This window comes from Pimephales promelas, chromosome 13 (genome assembly GCF_988280905.1).
Source record: "Pimephales promelas chromosome 13, fPimPro1.hap1.1, whole genome shotgun sequence".
Classification (NCBI taxonomy): domain Eukaryota; kingdom Metazoa; phylum Chordata; class Actinopteri; order Cypriniformes; family Leuciscidae; genus Pimephales; species Pimephales promelas.
Window position 1 is genome coordinate 28,333,417 of NC_142781.1, and position 15,821 is coordinate 28,349,237.

At 36.6% G+C, this 15,821-nt stretch overlaps 1 protein-coding gene across 1 annotated transcript in view; it reads right to left on the reverse strand.

Moving 5' to 3' along the window:
* The window catches only part of rcan2 (regulator of calcineurin 2), a 72,820-nt gene that overhangs the window by 53,876 nt on the left and 3,123 nt on the right, over positions 1–15,821 (reverse strand). The gene's annotated exons all lie outside the window — the stretch shown is intronic.

Below are 15,821 nucleotides of genomic sequence, written 5' to 3' on the forward strand. Positions count from 1 at the left end.
AAGAAGAGATTTTATCCAAGAATCCCCCAACTGTCACCAATCTGCACCACTACTGTCCACAGAAGTAGTACATTATCAACAGATATAAAACATCCTAGTGCGAGCAAAGGCTAATTCATTTGCGTTCGACAAGGCTGCTACTGAAAAAGGGCAAATATAGATATGTGATGCACTGGTTATACTCTGCGACTTCAATGTGACATGATCAATTTTCCTCTTTCACTTTTTCATTTCTCTCCACTGTTCCCTGTCTAACAAAGAGGTAAAACTAGGATGTTCTGGGTGGTTGCTAGGGTGGGGTGTTGTTAAGGTGTTCTGAATGGTTGTCAGGGCATCTCTATGTGGTTGCTAACTTTTACTGAATGGTTTCCACACTGTTATGGGTGGTTGCACCAGTGTTATTATAGTATTATTTACTATGATAGTATTGATTAATATTTTGAATGAGCTTTGATTTTATATTTTCACATTTCATTTTAGTTTAATGCTGTTAATGCATTGGTTGCAATGCTGTTCTGTGTAGTTGCTAAGGCATTGCTACATGGTTTACTGGGTGTTCTGGGTGGGTGTTGCTATGTGGTTGCTAAGATGTTCTGAATGGTTGCCAGGGCATCTCTATGTGGTTGCTAACTTTTACTGAATGGTTTCCACACTGTTATGGGTGGTTGCTAGAATTAGTATTATTTATATACTATGATGGTATTTATTAATATTTTGAATGAGCTTTGATTTTTTATTTTCAGATTTCATTTTAATTTAAGTTGGTTTAATGCTGTTAATGCATTGGTTGCAATGCTGTTCTGGGGGGTTGGTAAGGCGTTGCCACGTGGTTTACTGGGTGTTCTGGGTGGGTGCTAGGGCGTTGCTATGTGGTTGCTAAGGTGTTCTGAACGGTTGCCAGGGCATCTCTATGCGGTTGCTAACTTTTACTGAATGGTTTCCACACTGTTATGGGTGGTTGCTAGAACCAGTATTATTTTTGTATTATTTATTATGATAGTATTTATTCATATTTTGAATGAGCTTTGATTTTATATTTTCAGATTTCATTTTAGTTTAAGTTGGTTTAATACTGTTAATGCGTTGGTTGCAATGCTGTTCTGGGTGGTTGCAAGGCGTTGCCACGTGGTTTACTGGGTGTTCTGGGTGGGTGCTAGGGCGTTGCTATGTGGTTGCTAAGGTGTTCTGAATGGTTGCAAAGCTGTTCTGGTTGGGGTGGGTGGCTGCCAGGGAATGAATATGCTATTGCTAAGTGTTCTGACTAGTTGACAAGGTGTAGGTGGTTGCTACGTTGTTTGCCTATATATGCTCTGGGAGGCTGCCAGGGCGTTGCTGTGTGGTTGCTAAAATGCAGTAGCGGAAAAAAGAGAAGAAAAAAAGGAAAAGGTTGCTGTAATGTAGCATCCTGGAGCTGGAGGATGAATAATGATATTCACATATGCCCTTGGCACTAAAAAAGATCTCAATGAGGCTTGAGCTGGCTATTTGCATGAAATTTACAAGGTGGAATAAGAGCGACACAAGCAAAAATTCACTGGTGATTTGCCAGGAGATGTGATGGAAATGATATAGCATCTTCTTATTCAGCAGAGATCCTCCCTGGGCATTTAAACACTTATAGCAACTGACAACAGCAAAGCTGAGATCCAGAGATCTGACAAGTACACCAGACAATATTGGCCAACAGCAACACTACAGCGTAGATAACAGCTGAAAATAAACTATTGCTGTAGATAAACTCCCTGGTCTCACACAAAAAGGGAAAAATTAAATAGTTGTTTTAGGATGATAAATATCTTTACAAACAACTCGTTGCGCAGATGCATCAGGGGAATTGAAAAATTATTTCTTAATTTGATTAATTTGTCATTCTGCAAGGAAACAGGCTGGATCTCATTTAATCTCCTTCCCGCAAACACTAAATACCATGTCTTAACTAAAGACATGCTTGTAATCTGCTAGCATTAACAGGATTTGTTTGATGACATTTACGCACTGTTTTACTCTTTATTGATGGGGGAAGAAGTTTGTTCAAAAATGTCTTCAGAGAACAGCAGATACACAAATTGCACATCTCAAGGCAAAATTGAATCTAATATTACATTCCTTCAATGTGGCCTTGTTATGTGACGACAAAAGCAACAGAGGAACCCGATGAAAAAGCAAAGAAGTCATTAGGTGATTTGTTATCAAGCATCATATTGGAAATGTTGATCTTAACGCTAGGCTAGATGAATAGGAAACAGTTGTTTGTTTGTTTATACTTAATTCTGCATAGGAGCCAAGATTACAAAAGTCTTTAGAGAAATCAAAATGTTATTTTGAAAAATGACAAAGTCATGAACAAGGTGGCGCAGGTCCCAGACTAAAGAAAAACGAATTCATTTTCACCTCTGGCTCACTGACTCACTTGTGTAAACAACAGTCGATAGAAGCTCTGGGAAATATACAGTTCCCAAAAGAATGGCATGAGCTCTAAATTATATTCAATTATTAATAAAAGGTCCCCCAAACAGCCAAAGAATCTTGGGTTTTTACATTATATATTGAAGCATTATATTACAAGATCTTTGTACTAGTTCAGAATACGTTTGCGAGTGTGATGTTGCTTTTAACAGTCCTAGACAATGTTTAGACAATGTTGTCTTATTTTGCTCGTAAATATCTCCAAACAATTCCACAATCGAATAAACCATGAGTGTTTGAGCAAGAGCAGGTGGTGTTAGTCAATCACGCATTCATAAAAGCAGTCCTTTATTTAGTTACCAAATTAATTATTGTTTTTGAACAAATAGTTAGATTTTATGATTCAGTCACTCACTCGTGACGCTTGTTTCGTTCCTGAATGAATCAGTGTTATTGAACAAATCTGAATCAATGGCCTATGCCTTGACTCGTGACTAAAGGAACTGTTTCTGAATGATTCATATAAATGAATGACTAAAGACTGGTTTAATGATGTAACCTGCAGAAAGACTGGGTGAAGTGTAAAAAGTATTACGTTAGAGTATACATCATCACATCAATTTTAAATCTGTGCCTGTTATATGTCATTGTAGAAAAAAAAACACTATAATATGTTAAAAAAAGCTTTACTGGGGCTTTTCTTAGAATCAGTGGAGTAAACCCCTGTTTTGTAAGTGGTCATGTGACAGTGGCGGGGGTGGACTGGTTTTAGAGTAATAGCTCAGGGATCAGAAGATGATGTCCATCATGATGCCCATATTGCTACTATACATAAGCAATTGCAATGTACTATTAATAAGCAATTGCCTTTGGATGAGACGTTAAACCGAAGTCCTGACTCTCTGTGATCACAAATAATCCAAGGATGTCCTTCGAAAAAGAGTAGGGGTGTAACCCAGGCATCCTGGCCAAATTGGCCCACTGGCCTCTGTCCATCATCAAGGCCCCCTAATCATCCCCATATAATACACTGATTGACTGCATCAATCTGCTTTATAGTGCAATATGGCTGCCATTGCATCATCCAGATGGATGCTTCACACTAGTGGTGGTTGAGGAGATTTCCCCCTTCCATATGTTAAGTGCTTTGAGTACCAAGAAAATCGCTATATAAATGTAACAAATTATTATTAATTATCAATTTTTATTTTTTGTTAAATTGTCCTTTCATAACATGAAAAATGACACCCATCGCCTTTAAGGCAGTATAGCCAGGGAAAAAGAGAAAGTCCTTTTGTCCATTGTGAGCAAATGTGTATGTATATACTATATATATATATCTGTTAACATTAACTGTGCATTTAGCCTATATCTTTAAAAGAGAATTCTTGGAACGAATGGGTCCTGTCCCAGTTCTACAGTCATTACTCATAGCGCACACTTTGATAATATGTGTGGAAATTGTCAGGGTTGGAAGTCACAATGGCACTAATCTCTGCGCAGGATTCTTAAAAAGAGCCTTGCTGTGAGTAATGTGGATTGAGTGAGCTATTTCCAGCGCTCGATGCAGTAAAACCTCACCCTGACTCACCGTGCATACTTTAGGAGGACATTAATATTTTACCAGCATTATAGCTAAAAAAAAAAAAAAACGTCCTCAGATCTTCCCTCTGTAGCGGTCTCACAGTAATAGACTTTAACACTTCACAACGATGAGGAAACATCCAAGCAACAGTTTGTCAAGTTAAAATGTTTTTCAAGGATTCTTGCAAGGTTAAATTAAAACTAAAACTAAGATGGAAACTTTAGATTTAAAGTCCCCCTGCAGTAAATTAGTTTTTCACCTAAAAGAGAGTATAGTAGTATCTGTACTAGAGTGTTTTTTTTTAAGCCCAAAGTGGGCGGAGCCGACTGCCACCATCTTGGCAGCGCCTCACTCCAGGATAACCAAAAAATGTGAAAAGAGTTGGGATTAGCTGAGGCGACATGACGCTAACAGACAGCAGACAAACAGCTACTTAATATAATTTAATAAAATTTAAACGGATGAGTTAGAAAAAAATTTCACCCCCCTCACAGTTGTCATGAAGGGAAAAATTAGCAATATAGTCAAAAAAACATTTTTTGTACCAGGCTGTAAACATATCTTTTTCTGTTAGACATATTAACCGGGGTATGGGATTAACTTTCTTTTGGAGCCCGTGTCACTGTCACCCTTGTGTTTTCTCTTGGATTAGTGACAGAGCTGTGACACTCCCGGATTGTCATGTGTTTGTGTTTAGTCTGGTCTGTTGTGAGCACATGGCTGTCATGTTATGGCTGTCATGTTATTTCCTTGTGACATGTGCTCCCCTGTCAATTGTCTAAACCCCGCCCATCTTGTTATCTTGTTATTGTTTAATTTCCCCCCATCTGCCTCATTACCCTCTTATGTTTGTTCCCCTATTTAATCTGTGCTGCTGGTTCATTGTCCAAGTTATCCATGTGCTTCCTGTATCCAGCCTGATTTAGTTTAGTCTAGTTTTCCCCCATGAGGGAGTTTTTTTTTTTTTTGTAGTTTTGTGTTATTTACTAAATAAATATACCCATTGTTTTGCACTTGAGTCCTGCACCTTAATCCACCCATTCCGTTACAGCCTGTCTCTAGTGGCCAGTCAAATGAATTGCAGTTTAAGTCATGTCCGTGTTGGATTCAAGAGAGAGAACGGAAGGTTGCCGCTAGCCTAAAACTCATCTTTGATAATGTAAGTAACATATGTATATATTTTTTCTGTGAAAGAGATTTATTTACGCCTTTAAAATGTAATTGTAAATGTACACCAAAGTGATTTCAGTGACTTTAAAAAAATATATATGCTAAAATAAGTAACTTAAAATTAAAATAATTACATAATTAAGTGGAAATAAAGTAGATTTCCACACTATCTGACCTTTAGCATTAAATGGGCTGTTTTGGCCATCTCTTATAGCATTTTTTTCCATATATATATATATATATATATATATAAGTCCATGATTTTAAACTTTAAAGCAATGATAATGTGCTCATGCCCATGTAAATTTTAGGTGTTACTCATCTCTAAGGATGAATCTATGATGGCACCAACATTCTCTAGTCTATTAGAGCACTTTTATATTCATTGTGGTGCTAATTCATGTAGCAGCTGCATCCTAATAGACACTCTCTAACCTTTGATTACAATAAATCAGAGCCCAGAGCTTTTTGGCTATCTTTCCAACAGGCTTTGATTTGTGGTCTTGAACAGAGAAGCAACATCATTGCCCATGCCTACAAAGGTTAAATGGTAGGCAGCTGTGGCATGTAATGCATGTTATATGAATACGATGCTGAAAATTAATTAAATGTGAGATGGGCAAAAATTGGCGATGTTTAGAACAGTACACTACCATACAACTCATACTGAACATTTTATACAGTTTTTATTCCAAGATGCAAATGGATACCCAATGAATGCAACATGTGTTTACATTTACATTAATTCATTTGGCAGATGCTTTTATCCAAAGTTTCTTACACTGCATTCCAATATACATAATATATTGTTGCTTTAGGGTGGAAACCTTGTGTCTCCATTTCCTAAATCATTACTATTGGTTACCCATTATGTCTGTCTGTGGGTTTTGCAAATATTTAACCAATGAAAAGTATTAAAAAGAGCTTGTGACTAAAACTCTTAAGTCTATGGGATCCTCAAACTGCCGCTAAAACCTCACACACGCCTCAATCTAAGAAAACCGAGTGCCCACATGGCTACAGTAAACTTTATAACCTGTAAGGTGATGAAAACGTAATGTGATGCACTTACTGACGTTCTAATGACGGACAAAACAAATATGTCCAAATTCTAAGAAATTCATTGTTCAAAAACCTTGTAACTCTGTTCGATTTTAGTAAAATGTTAATAATATAATGTCACATGCAAGTGCCTGAAGCAAGCAGCAAATCAGCACATTGGAATGATTTCTGAAGTGTTAATGGCTGCTAATAACTCAGCTTTGCCATCACAGGAATGCATTCAAATTTAAGATATATAATAGAAAATAGATATTTTAATTTAATTCTGTTATTACTGTATGTTTGATCAAATAATTGCAGCCTTAGTAAAAGACTTTCAAAAAAACATTGTCAAAAATCTTACCCATCCTAAACTTTTGAACAGTAGTGTAAGCATAGTGAATATTATTCAACCAGATTTTTCAATCCTTTTCAGTATGGAATGAAATAATGTAATTAATAATAATAAATACTATTCAAATATAATTAATCGTTTATTGCATTTCTCTGGCCTTGTTTACCATCTTGAATTCAATTTTTCACTCAGCTCAACACAATGCATTGCATTACCTTCATTGCTGCAAAAGTAAGGTATCTTAGAAGGTGTCATGATTATGCTGCCAACAGCCTTCATGTGTTATGACTTATAGTATAGGGATACTCCAATTTTTTTTGGAAATAGGCTCATTTTACCACTCCCCCAGAATTAAACAGTTGGGTTTTTCCGTTTTCGAATGTATTCAGCCGATTTTTTTGATATTTAGAAGAATATCAGTAACCAACCACACAGTTTCTGGTCTCATTGACTTCCATAGTATATTTTTTTTTCCTATGGAAGTCAATGAGATCAGAAACTGTTTGGTTATTGATATTCTTCTAAATATCAGAAAGTCGGCTGAATGGATTTGAAAACAGTAAAACTCAACTGTTTAACTCTGGGGGAGTGGTAAAATGAGCCTATTTCCCAAAAAAGTGGAGTATCCCTTTAATGTGTTGTCTAGGTAAGCAGCACGCTAGGTTTTGGAAAAGATTTACCATATTCCATGGACACAGGATTGTTATGAAGTGTCGTTAACACTTAGAAAATGCTATAAAAGATGGCCGGCGGATGAGAGGTATGAGCGTTATGAAATGGGGCTGATCAGTAGAATGCAGGGAGAGAGAGCACTATATGATGACATAAGCATGAGTAGTAACTAGTGAGTGGGAGGTATTAAACCCCCCTGGCAAAAACATTGAGCGCAGCACTGGGAACAGGTACAGCAGAGAGGTCATGCACACGTCATGCACAGTTCCGCATGGATGAGCAACATTAATGCTAATAGATCCCCATTCATGTATTTAACCTTGACAGTTTGCAAAACAAGAACCATAGCACCACGTATCAGTGCTAGCCAGCACAATAAAAGAGTGACACTGGAATGTTAATAGCTCACTTGAGGATAGCATTAGCCTGTTTTTTTCCGTGTCCCTGCACTCTATAAACGTCATTGAAGAGAGCAGACGTCTGATATTTCTGCAGTGTCACATTACTGGGCTATGGTTTCATCCGTTTGGTGAACTTTAGCCTTTCAAGCAGGAGGTTGGGGTTAGTAGTCGAGCACACACACTGGAACGGCCATAGTACTTCGGCCTGAGGAAAGGAATTCATGCAGAACAAAAGGCCATACTTGTAACTCCACTTAAAACTGATATGACCATATAAAGCAGAACTCATGACCAGCAAGCTCGATTACATAACCCCAATGAAACTAGAGCTCCTCTAAAGTCTTCTAGTTTCCTCTGTCTTTTGTCAGGGTTTTGTAGTGACATCATATAGGAAACTGTACAATGAAGAGTCCATTTTTGTGTCTATTCGAAACTCAGTTTTTCTGTCTCTGGAGCGTGGCTGGTGGCGCAAGTGATGATGAGCGTCACCTGCACACCACATCTGATGTGAGTCCCATGTAGGGGCTCCACAATGATAATAGGAGGAGTGATGACAGTGAAGGATGAGAGAGGACCAGGCCTGGATTTTATGTTATGTTTTATATTTTAATACGGTTATATGTGGCAGTCGTCCGTGAGGTGCTTCCGCTATACTTTCATCTTGTTTTGGATTAAAGTTAACATTGAATGTTCGCCGGTTCCCGCCAGCTCCTTCCCTTATCAATGAACTTCATTACAGAGTGATAACAGGAAAATGATTCAATGATGTAAACAGAAGTCATTTCGGCTGTACAGCAGGTCTAAAAGGAAAATAAAAACGCCATTATTCTGCTGAAGTCAGTTCAGTGTTGATTCATCTCCATTGTAAAGGTCGTCAATTATTAAATTATTAGTGAAATTATCACTAAATTATTAGTGATAAGTTTCCCCAGCTAAGCAAGCCAGAGGTGACAGAGATAACAAACAGGATGTAGAATACCATTCTGACTGAAAATCATTCAATAATATTTTTTTTCTATATTTTTGGTGGTGGTGACACAGATAAGACACATGCCCTTGGTGTGAGAGACCTGGGTTCGAATCCACTGCGAGACACCAATGTGTCCCTGAGCAAGACACTGACTTAACCCCTAGTTGCTCCAGAGCCAAGAAATGTTTTTACAATGAGAATGTGTCTCTGCCACAACTGGCCCCAATGGCAGAGTTCACACTGAGGAGCAGCTATTTAAATGTAGGTATTATCGCTGATTTTAACATTATTTTATGCCATTAAATGCAGATTTTGTATATTTTGTGTATATTAATATTTAATGGACAAAAATACATTATACAATAAATAAATTATTAAATAAAGTGGAATATTATTTTAGTGGTAACAGCGAAGAATATTATGGCTCAAACTGGGGGCCTTTATCACACACACCTCTTATAATGTGAACTGCATGCACTGAAAAACAGCATATCTGAAGGATAAATCTCACTCTGCCTTTCTGCAAGCTTGGTAATCGATCCCCTGTCGCAGAGAACATTTCTCCATGTTTGCCATGCTAACAACTCAAGTGGCAGCTTATAAGTGAGACACTATGTGAATCATGTCTAGGTTTACGTGCGTGACATTTCCAAAGTGGAGATTGTATTGATGCAGGGTGAGCTCAAGGGAGAGACGCAGAAAAAGTCTATGACGGATAGCCATGACGTACCTCTGGCTGACGTGGGTAATTCTATCAGTAAATGCCACCGCAATATAAAAACTATATAAACAGCTCTTAGTATGTAGTACACAATGTGGAGACAAATGCCAAATAATGTTAAAGGGATAGTTCACCCATAAATAAAAACTCTATCATTTACTTCCCAGTATGTCATTATAAAAAAAAATGTAGGTAACCAAGTAACTGAAAGCAGATTCTGTTCCTACTGACTTCATATGGACAAAAATGGTAAGTCAATGGGAACCAAAACTGTTTGATTACCAACAGTTTTCAAAATGTCATCTTTTGTGTTTCGCAGAAGACAGAAAGTCATACAGGTTCGGAATGAGTTGAGAGTGACTACTTGATTTTTTAGTTTTGGCTGGGCAATCACTTTAAATAGTAAAAGACAAATTGTCTTTGAATGCCGCTTGACAAAGTTCTCACTGAAAGTAAAAACAAAAAAAGTTTCAAAACTGTCATGCTGTCAAAACAGCATAATTAGAAAGGAAGACAGTTGGTTTTAGTCTTGACAGAAGAGTCAATTTTGTAAAATCTGTAAGATTGCTTTCCTATTCTTAGGGAGCTAATAACGCCATACGTCTTTAAATAGATCCTATGCATCACCTGGGCCTTTCATGGGGTTAATATAATCACAGCCTACTAAATTGATTCAGCGGCTCAGATGCGCAAGAAGTGCCTCTTCCAGAGGTGCCAAACACAATCAAACATTTTGACAGCGCTGCGAATCACGGCTGAAGGCAACGGCACGGTGCTGATGCTCCTTTGCAACAATTTGACCTCCCTTGATCAATCAGCAAAGTGGGGGCACTCGACAGCAGTCTGCGTCCAGGCGAGAGGGGAGAGAGGGAGAAACGAGAATAGCAACAGCCTATTCTGTCTCGCTGTCATCTGTCATTAAGCTTCATAAATCTGGTGCATTCCATTGCTCTCCGGATGTTAGCCAAATCCAATCAGGGATGCTGAATACTTTGCGCTGAAGGGATTGCAGGGTCACAGGGGGCTACGTCCGAGCAACAGCCGGCTATGGGGGTAGAATGTTTCAAATGCAATAATCTCATACACATGAGTGAAAAATAAGGATAGAAATATAATAATATCTTCTAAGATGATGCAGATGACATTATGGCAGCTGACTATAATAGCATCTACGTGTTTGCGGCATTCACTTGTGGTTGCAGAGATCTTGAACTCAGGTCTCAATCAGTTGTAAAAAAAAAATCGTTGGTTTAACTTAAAAAAGTAAGTAACCTGGTTGCCTTCAAATTTTAAGTTGATTGAATTGGAAAAAGTGAGTTAATACAATGAAGGAAACCCAAAATAATAAGTTATCTCAACTAAATAAATTATTTAAGTTGATTTGACAAAAGAAAAAATGTTGTGATAACAAATCTTGAAAATATTTTTTTTACAGTGTACACCCAAATTTTACACATTTAAAATATGTGAACTAATAAATCAAATAAATAATTCATTATTCAACTTAAATATTTAGACATTTACTTTATTTAGCAAGTAATTATAGATTACTGATAATGATAATTGTGAATGTGTAGCTAAGATATCCCACTGTAAAAAAATATTGATTAACTTAAAAAAAAGTAAGTAACCTGGTTGCCGTAAAATTTTAAGTTCATTGAGTTAATACAGTGAAGGAGAATGATTTAATCATCAGAAACTCAAAATAATAAGTTATCTGAACTAAATAAATTATTTAAGTTGATTTGACAAAAGAAAAAATGTTGTGATTACTACACTGTAAAAAAATATTGTTGGTTTAACTTAACAAAGTAAGTAACCTGGGTTGCCTTAAAATTTTAAGTTGATTGAACTGGAAAAAGTGAGTTAATACAATGAAGGAAATTAATTTAATCATCAGAAACTCAAAATAATAAGTTATCTCTACTAAATAAATTATTATTAAGTTGATTTGACAAAGAAAATATGTTGTGATAACAGATCTTGAAAATATTTTTTTTTACAGCAGGCTAATCTCCTATTTGGCTATCTGCATGCTATGCTAGTACATAAGCTAACTAAAACAGACATTTTGCCAGAGAATTTAAAAGAGGACCCAATTTGTCACTACCTCAGTATACTGAAATTCAAGTGACCGCAAATCTTTCCTGGTTAGGTCTTATTCAAACAAACTGGGAACCGTTATTGTGCATGTACATACAGTAATTAAGCTTGTGAAAAAAAGTTGTTGATATAGAATCAGAATATGTCTACATGGTGTATCAAATACTTTTTTAAGTCTGGTTTTTGATTACATGTTCACTTTATAAACAAGAAAAAAAAAATCAAGCTGAAATGCTGTTTACGTTATGGTGACCGACGATAGCACATCCTTCGTAGCTCCATCAACACAAGTTATAAATAAATGGGCCAGTCAGTCCCATTGCACCCATTAATTCAAAACTGTCCCCTTCCAATCAGAGACAGATTCATTAAACAGCAATCAGTTGAGTAGCTATCAGGCAGCTTCTGCATCCCACAACCATGTGCTCTGTAATCAATTTAGAGGAAGGGGAGAAGATCTTTATCAACAGTTCAGCAAAAAGCCATTTATGAAAGTTGGCCAATCCAGGAGATGTAATCATGCTCTGTTAATCAGTTAATATTTCATGGCATTTGTAGGGGAAGAAGTCAAACATTAAGAGCAGAATTATCAGCACAATTAGCTGGCTAATTAAGTATATGTTCCCTTCTTTATGATAGGGGTTCGTATTCTGTAATAGACAATATAATTAAAGTTCTCAAAGATGAGCTATGTGGCTAAAGAACTGTTTGGCACAAGTTTTTCTCAAACACAAATTGCTGCGTTTGTTTGACTACGTTTTATTTTTACCCTAGGGTTGTCAACAGCCATGTTTTATTAGATCTAAGATCTAAGTAAGATGTTTTAAATAATAAAAAAGAGAAACTATTGTTATATACATTATTACTATAAATAATATTTAATATGAATCATACAACAGTTTGAGTTTTTTTCGAAAACGCTTTCTGCAAGATACATCAATATGCCAGGAAGTGGCGTCATGTGGCTGTTTTTATGATTGAGTCACTTAGATGATTTGTTTAAATGATTCATTCATTTATGAATTAAACTAGTGACTACTCTTTAGGTGTGTCGAATTTTGCAGATCGACTGGTCTATGACATCAAAGTTCTGCGAGAGAGATGTGATCTGTGCAGTGACGTTTCATGACGAACTCACTAGTGAGTCAGTGAATCGTTCATTCAACTGATTTGTTCAAAAACACTGATTTGTTAGACGTTAGGTGACTTTAGTATTATTTTTATTGGTAGAGCAAAAACTGTCAATATTGTGCCTAAAAAGGCAGAACTTTGTATTAACTTCTTGTTTGTTAAACTGTTTTGATAATTTATTCATTTTTGATTAGGACCAGGACTGGTACACGATTAAAGGTGACCTATAATGCTCCTTATAATAAGATGAAATATAAGTCCCCAGAATGTGTCTGCGAAGTTTCAGCTCAAATTACCCCACGAATCATTTATTAACCATGTGTAAATTATTTTTTTAGTGGATTATTTTTTTTTTTTCGTGCATTTGTTTCTTTAAATGCAAATGAGTTGCTGCTCCCCACCCATTACTCAGAATAATGCTGTGTCTTTACAGCTCGTGGCCCGGATACTCTGCCAAAAACGGACAAAACATTTGTTTGGTTTTGATTATCATCTATCGTGGTCATGCTCATGTGACATTGCAGTTTTTTCATCATTAAAGTTTAATTTAATTTGCATGCACTTTCAAGCCATATCAGTTTAAACTTCTGATATATGATTTCCGAAGCACGCGCACAGAAAGCTGGGTGTCAGACGGCGTGTCCCGTGAGAATTAAACTAAGTTCTCTTTCACATCTTATTGTGCTTAAACTGTCAAATACACATAAGGTTATATAAAAACACACAAAGTTCACATAAACACAGTCGGTTATGTCTATGAACGTAAACAGCAGTGAAAAAAATTGCATGTGTATATTAGATCTGTGTATATAAAGTGACAGCAGCATAATATACAGCTGTCAATGGACACTATGGATGCATAATTATGTTTTTAAAAAACAATATAAAACTAAATTTTGCATACCCTTTGAAATAAAAATCTGCATGACACCCACAGTGTCACAGTGTTGTAGTTAAACTCTATTCAGGCTACAATGTAACTTAACTTTTAACAAAAGCATTGAAGCCACACAACCTTGCCCCAAACCAAACTAACAGCATGGTACAACAAAGTCCCTGATTATGGATCACTGAATTCACCTTAAAAACAATAACTTTCAACACAGTTCTTGTTATGTAAAGAAATTAACCACATGATTCGTGCCATGTCAGGTTCAAGATAATGCGAGGCAAGGGGACACTTTTCAAGAATACTGTGTGTGCATGTTCGTATTAGTGGAGTCATTCGAGAGTAAAAGACAGGGCACTTGTTCTATTTCATAAGGAGCCCTTCTGGAGCCTGTGACTCAATGGAGCGAGTCATGGACCACCTTTTATACAGCCCTTCAATCAGATGATCTAGTCTGTCTGAGAGTAGCTGTCAGGATGGATCAGTGTAAGAAGTGTAGCCTATGTGCGTGTGTGTTCAGATTTCTTTTTCCGTGTGTGTGTGAGATGCAATCCAGTTCAGGTCAGAGAGGCAGACAGACATGGTAGAGCTCAGCATATCACATGATCGGTGTTCTTAAAACTGTTCGAAGAAGGTCTGGGCTAAATATTCAGCTAGAGGTCAAATATACAGGAACCGCTGTGTTTCCTGTTCCAAGAAATGTAACATAAAGAGCTTAAAGTTGGCATTACATTTTCTAAATGTGTCTTAATGATCTCATTGTGATTCATTCATTTTTTTTCTTTTCCCATATAATTTAATCAAAATGATGATGTCAAAACAACATCTTCCAGTGAAACAATAGACTTCTCTCTGGTGACGTATGCTGGATTTTCCCAATCATTTAGTCCACTTCAACCCTGCCCCTATTCTTGCAATCTACTGCAAGTTTGCATTAAGATCTTCCTCCATCCAATCAACAACTGATAGACTGAACCAAGTCCTGCTCTACATTATTTCTTTTTCGATAATCCAAAAATATACATCACGATATGCAATACATTATCGGCCAATACCTCTGTTACAGACTATAGCAAAATGATTGAACGATCGATCTTAAATGGAATAGTTTACCAAAAAAGGGAAAATTCTGTCATAATTTTGTCATGTCGTTCTACCATGAAACACAAAATGAGATGTTAAGCAAAATGCTAATATTAGCAATATTTTGGACCCACTCTCATTTACTTTTATTGTATGCAGGGTTAACTTTCTGCTTAACATTTCCTTTTGTGTTTAACAGAAGAAAATCAAATGGGTTTGGAACTACCCTGACAGAATTTACATTTTTGGGTGAGTTTTCACTCTTTATAGTTGGTATGAAATGACAATTCTATCTATAATCTACATGCATATTCATCCATATGTTTCATTTTTAATTTTGCTTTATCAAAATCTCATAACTGGAATTTTCTGGTGAGAATTTGGTGATATACTGTATGCAGGAATTCTCCAATCATTTATTCAGCATAACTCCGGCTCTGCAAGCCCATGTTCATCTGTCACCATTTTTGAGTGCAACACCCAAAAATCCAACCGACAATCAATGAATGAAGATAACCCATTACACCTGAATCTATGTCACAATAAAGAAGAAAAGATCTGTTGCTACTTCCGTTTCATCGTGACTTCAAACATTTCTCCCATGTTTTATCACCAATGTGTTGAACAGCTTTTCATTACTACATAAGATAGCTTTAATAAGCCATGCCGCCTTTTGGATCTGTATCTATTGTGAGAAAATAAGATGCTGAACTGAAAATATGGGAAGAAGAAACATAATAGTAATCTGCATTTTGTCAATAGGTCATCATAAGCAAATCATACCAGCAGCAGCAAAACCACAAATAGGCTTTCATAAGAAGTGAAAGATATATCCCTTGCCTCTAGGTGTAAACTCACTCCTTAGAGCGTTTGCAAATAAGGAGAAAGCAGCGGCGATGAGAGCCCTCAAGCTGAATTTCACACCTGAAGTGGCCTACATGGATAATTGGGTTGGAGAGGCCTAATTCAAAATCTTGTAATGCAAGTCGAGGGAATTGCTTTTCCACTGGAGCATTCTAGCATACCTACCAATCAAATTGCCTTTGTTCCTATGTCTCCATGAGGTTTTTACTGTGCCACAATACATCTAAAACTATCTAAATGGGAAAAAATATTGTTTATTTTTAATGTTCTTCTCCGTTCTTTTCATGCTCTTTGACTCTTGAACTCAACCAATCAAAAGTTTTTCGAATCCTGTTTGGAAACAATCATTTTTGTGACTCTGAAATGAAATGAACTTCCATTTCAGCTTTACAGGAGTGATTTTTAAAATGAAGTGCTGGCGAATATGTGA